Raw genomic sequence first — 6,160 nt, forward strand, 5'->3', positions numbered from 1 at the left:
AAAATGTTTTTTAGAAAAAGAAATCATATGGTTAGAAATGATATCAATATTTATTATTCTGAAACAGGTATGGTAAAGCATGTTGATATGGTTTTGAACCAAGATATTAATAAAAATGATATACAAATATAAAATAGAAGTTAAATCCTCCAACGTTAAATTCAAATTCAAAATATTAATGAACTGGATGTATTTTATAAGTATTGTTTTTAATTATGCCCACTTAATAAGACTAGAAGCAATGACCAATTCTTAAACAATGGATAGCCCTAATGCCAGCTTGTGAATCATTAGAAATTGCTGACTCTAGGTCTCAGACAGCAAACATACAAGATAATGTGTAGAATGTTTGTCAGACCAGACAGCAAGGAAGTTGCCAAAAGCTGGCCTTGTGTCAGAGCATTCCAAAGCCAACAAGAAGAGGTGCCCACTAGTAAAAGATGGGAAAATGTGAGTATCAGTGATGTGACCTTAAACACGTCAAATATGTTCAAGTCCATGGGGTTGGGTTCCATGCTGTGGCGTAGCAGGTAAAGCCACTGCCTGCAGTGCCGGCATCCCATATGGGCGCTGGTTAGAGTCCTGGCTGCCCCACTTCTGATCCAGCTCTCTGCTATGGCCTGGGATAGCAGTGGAAGATGGCCCAAGTCCTTGGGCCCCTGAACCCACATGCAAAGACCTGGAAGAAGCTCCTGGCTCCTGGCTTCAAATCAGCACAGCTCTGGCCATTGAGGTCAGTTGGGGAGTGAACCATCAAATGGAAGACCTCTCTCTCTCTGCCCCTCCTTCTCTCTCTGTATAACTCTTTCAAATAAATAAATAAATATTTGTTTTTAAAAAACCTGTGAGGTCATAGTTATCCTCAACTGCAAATTCTCACTAACCACCCGTAGAGGATACCAGGGGACCAACTGATTACATCAATACAGGACAAGAAGGATGTAGCCTGCCCTCGCTATGTAAACTGCATCTTGGGTAAATAAGCACTCCTGGTTTTCTCCTAAGTTTCTCTTTATGGAAGTTTTCTGGCTAATAAATAAAGGAATGAAAGAATTAAAATATTACCATTTTACAACCACTACAGAAATCACACATATAGGCAAAACTCAACAGTATATAAGAAGCATTCTTGATGAAAAAATTGGACTTGAATAAGACCCAAACTCCATCAAATGCTAGTCCAAGAAACAGGTTATGGATGAAATGACACTTCAGGGCTGTAACTGGCAAAATTACAATGCATGTGAAACTGCAGGACAAAAAAAAATGCTGTTTCTTCCATATATAATCTGGAAAGAAAAAAAGAAGAAATCTATATATTAAAAGAAATTTAAAAGATGTTTAGACCCTGTTTGAAACAAACTAATTTTAAAAAAAGGAGTAGGATATACGGAAACTCTGTACTACTTCATAAATTGTTTTGCAAATTTAAAACTATCTGAAATGTAACGTTAAAAGAAAAGGAAATATAAAATTAGGGGAATTTTAATGTTGTCCATTTTTTAGGGAATAAATTTTTTAAAAATTTATTGGAAAGGCAAAGTTACAGAAAGGAGGGAGGGAGAGAGGGAAGGAGAGGGGGAGGGAGAGGGGGGAGGGAGGGACAGAGAGGGGGAGGGAGGGGGAGGGAGGGGGAGGGAGGGAGAGGGAGGGAGAGGGAGGGAGAGAGGGGGGAGGGAGAGGGAGAGAGAGAGGGACAGAGAGGGGGAGGGAGGGAGGGATGGAGAGAGAGAGAGAGATATCTTCTATCTGCTGATTCACTACCCCAAGTGGCCACACAGTGGCCAGTGCTTAGAATGTCACCTGGGTCTCTCACATGAGTGGCAGGGACCCAAGGACTTGGGCCATCCCCAGCTGCTTTCCCAGGCACATTGGCAGGGAGCTAGATGGGAAGCAGAACCACCAAGACTTGAATCAGTGCTCACATGGGACGCCAGCATTGCAGGCAGCAGCTTAACCAACTGCACTATTACACTGGCCCCAGGGGTATCCATTTTTAAAAGGAGTTCGTATCACTTGCAGACATATATGAAAATAGTCATGAATGGAAGTGGTTTCCCGTCTGAGATTTGCCTGAAAAGAATTCATCTGGGCTGGCCTAAGGCAGGTGGTGTGGGCTACAGGGGGAACACAGATGAAACAAGATTGGGCATGAGCAGCTGACTCCCAAAGCTAGGTAAAGGCACACAGGGGTTCATAAGATTATTATCCTTGCTTTTACTTATGTTGTAAATTTCCTATTAAAATGGGAAACTTCAAGTCTCTCTCTCATACACACACACACACACACACATATCCTGACTTCCTCTACCTTCTTTCTCTTGGTCAGGTGTTGGTCAATAATAACAGAGTGGTGATTTTTTTTTTTTTTGAACAATCAAGTCTTTTACTACTTTAAGGCTAGTAATAAACACATTCTAGTTAGAAAGCTGCCCAAGGAATGAGTTGTCAACAACAGCATCTTGTGCTGAATCCTCTTATATCATCCTCTGGATCCGGCCCTACAGAAAATTTGAATGAAGACTCCTAAATTAGAAGGTAAATTTGGAAGTAGGTGTTTAGCCAAGTGGCTCAGATGCCAGCCTCCCATATCAGAGAACCCAGTTCAAATCCCAGCTCAAGCTAATGCAGACCCTGGGAGGCAGCAGGTGATGCCCCAAATGACTGGGCACCTGCCACCCCCACATGCGAGATGTGGACTGAGTTCCTAACTTCTAGCTTTAGCTCTGGGCCAGCCTTGGCCATTGCAACCACTTGGGGAGAGAGCCAGAATACAGGAGCTCACTCTCTCTCCCAGCCTCCATAAATAAATCAATAATTGTTTAAAAGATGGTAAATTTGAGGTCCAAGTCTTAAAATGTGAGTATTGAAACTTGAGAATAGTTCTACCTGTTAGCACATAAATAATGTAAGAAGGGGCGCCTGTGCTGGGATTCTGCCCAGGTTGGTGCAGACTGAAATAGACATAGCACCTGCAGATACACAGGCCTGGGAGCACAGGGGAGGTGGGGATGGTGGGCAGATTGCTCACTTGAGACTAAGCACCAAGAATGTGAAGGAATTGGGAAGATGTCAGTAGCCTGTCATAGCGTGAGGTGAGGTTATAGGAAATTTGTTCGGAATCTCCAATTGTCAGGGAACTCAGAATTGATAATGGAGTTACAAGCAATCATACTCCCTGTCACTTGTGAATTGGCATTCCAGGCCACACGCCAGGCATCTGATATCAATGACCTCATTGAAGCTTGGCAATTGCCACTACCACACTTTGGCAAACAAGAAGGAGGCTGAGAGAGTTTAAATAACTTACGGTTGCACAGCTGGCAAGTGACCTGGCTTGCCCTCTAACCTAGAGCAGTCTGCATGCAAAACCCTTTCTCTACTGTCTGGGTTTGCTGGGCGAGAAGGTAAAACTTCCAACCATTGCAATAAAGGAATAGGTCCATCCGGGAAGGCCAGGGAGTTCCACAGACAGCGCCTGCCTCAGTCCTTATCTTGGCAGCAAATCCAGGGCACCCGCATCGCGAGTCTGCCAAGTGAGGGTGAGAAACTAACAAAGGAGCAAGTGTACGTCCCTGCTCCTTTTTCCCATCACCTTACAGCCCTCTGAAACAGATGGTGAACAATGTTCCAGACAAATGCAGGTCTTGTTCCCCTGTGGCAGGCAATTCAATGAAAGTTAATTTATTTAGCATCCTATTGATTAGAAAGTGGTGATAAAATGCAATGAGAATTGATAACTGCAAACATGACCCAAAGGCAGCAAGACATCCTAAAGAAGCTTATGACTCATCACCAAAACATAATTATAGTCCAAAGAGGCAGAGCTTTCAATGTACCTTATTGAATTAAATTTATCTCACTACCGTTCACCCACACAGGATTCTGTGAAACCATAGAACCAAAATACTTGATTGCCAGCATCACACATTCCCTGACCATGACAGATTTTTGTCACTGGCACTCATTAAAGATGACCCTCCGTGCCAGACACATTTACCCCCAGCACTTGAAAATGGTTGCCTGGATGGACTTAGAACTGAATTGGAAAGAATGTGCTAGAAAATGATCAACAGGGGCCGGCGTCGTGGCTCACTTGGTTAATCCTCCACCGGCAGCACCGGTGTCCCACATGGGCGCCGGGTTCTAGTCCCGGTTGCTCCTCTTCCAGTCCAGCTCTCTGCTGTGGCCCAGGTGCTTGGGCCCCTGCACCTGCACGGGAGACCAGGAGGAAGCACCTGGCTCCTGGCTTCGGATCAGTGCAGCGCGCCGGCCATGCAGTCATTTTGGGGGGGTGAATCAACAGAAGGAAGACCTTTCTCTCTGTCTCTTTCTCTGTCTAACTTTATCTGTCAAAATAAAAAAAAAAAGAAAGAAAATGATCAACAGATCAACAGACAACTCTTTCATAAAATACCATGTCCAGGGAGAAATTAAGTGCTACCACTTGGGAGCTACAGTGACGCCCTGTGTATACAACGAGGCCCCAGCATTTATTATTTTGTTTAAGAAATAAAGGCATTTGGTACAGGGGTTAAGCTGAGACACCCACATCCCATACTGGAGAGCCTGTGTCCCAGTCCTGCCTGCACTTGCAATTCTGGCTTCCTGCTAATGGGTACCCTGGGGGGCGGCAGGGACAGCTCAAATACTTGGGTTCCTGCCACCCACATGGCAGATCTGGATTGAGTTCTCTTGGCTCCTGGCTTTTGCCTGACCCAGTTCCATCTGTCGCAGGCATTTGGAGGGTGAACCAGCAGATGGGAGATGATCTTCTCTCCTTCCTTCCTTCTCTCTTTCCCTCTGTCTCTGCCATTCAAATAAATAATTTTTAAAGGTTTTTTTTTTTTTAATTATTTGAACACCAGAATCACAGAGAGAGAGAGATCTTCCATCTGCTGGTTCACTCCACAAATAGCCACAACAGCCAGGGCTGGGCCAGACCAAAACCAGGATTCAGGAGCTTCTTCTGGGTCTCTCACATGGGTGACAGGGGCCCAAGGACTTGGGCCATCCTCCACTGCTTTCTGAAGTACACTAGCAGGGAGCTGGATCAGAAGTGGAGCCGCCAGGACTTGTACCGGCATCCATATGGGATGCTGGCACTGTAGACAGCAGCTTAACCCACTATGCCACAGCACCAGCCCCCCAAATAAATAATTTTAATTTAAATAAGACACAGTAAAGGTAAAAGGCCTGTATATGCTGATATGGTAAGCTACTGTTACTTTCATACTGCAATTACTAAGTCATGATGCTTGCCCCATAGGTTCTTCTCATAGCACTAGGTTGGCAGTAACTGGCTGTGTTGTTTGCATTTTGTCTTCAAAAAGTAGGCTGTGTCTGATGGAACAAGGATGTAAGCCTCAGCCATTTTAGTTCCTTGCCTGAAAGTAAGCCCAGTTCCTGGATGGACTTTCACCTCTACATTCTTTCCAGAGACCAGTTCCATCCTGCACCCTGGATTCTCCCCACCCCACCATCTGCATTCTTTCCCAAGTTTGAAAGGCCTCGAAAAACCCGCACAATCCAGCTCAGCTCCCGCACTGCCCTCCTCTCCAGACTCGTAGCCCACAGTGGTATGTAAGACCCAGCCTGCTGGAAGGGTGTGCTCTACGCCACGTGTTCAGTCTCATGCATGCCGGCAGTTGGCCACCTCTACGAATTTCTTTTTCTTCTTGAATAAATTCATTTTGGCTGTGAATTCATATCCGGTCCCCTCTCTGCTCTGCTCCCCTTTTCCTAACTGTGTCCTTGGTCTCTAAGGTTCCCTTAAGCAGAATGCAATCTAATAATTACCATAGTGTCCCCCATTTTACACTTCTCATCTATCCCAAGTAGGCAAATCAATGAAAAGCAGGCATGAGGCCAAAGGGCTGTGTGCCCCGTGGTCAAGCAGGGTCCCTCTGTCTCCATAAGGTGGCAGAGGAGGCCGATGCCCTCGCTGTCTCTCCATCTCTGTAGGAGCGAGATGGAACCCACAGGACCTGAATCCATGAGGGTGCAGAGACCTGATTTCAAGAACTGGATCACACAGTTCCAGAAACCAGCAAGCCCAGAATCTGTGGGAAGAGCCGCGCTGTGGTGCCAGCCTGACGCCATCTGCGTCAGAGTCCCCTCTCGCTTGCAGGAGGTCAGTCTGGGTTCTACTCAGACCATC

The sequence above is a fragment of the Oryctolagus cuniculus genome, chromosome 6 (genome assembly GCF_964237555.1).
Source record: "Oryctolagus cuniculus chromosome 6, mOryCun1.1, whole genome shotgun sequence".
NCBI lineage: Eukaryota > Metazoa > Chordata > Mammalia > Lagomorpha > Leporidae > Oryctolagus > Oryctolagus cuniculus.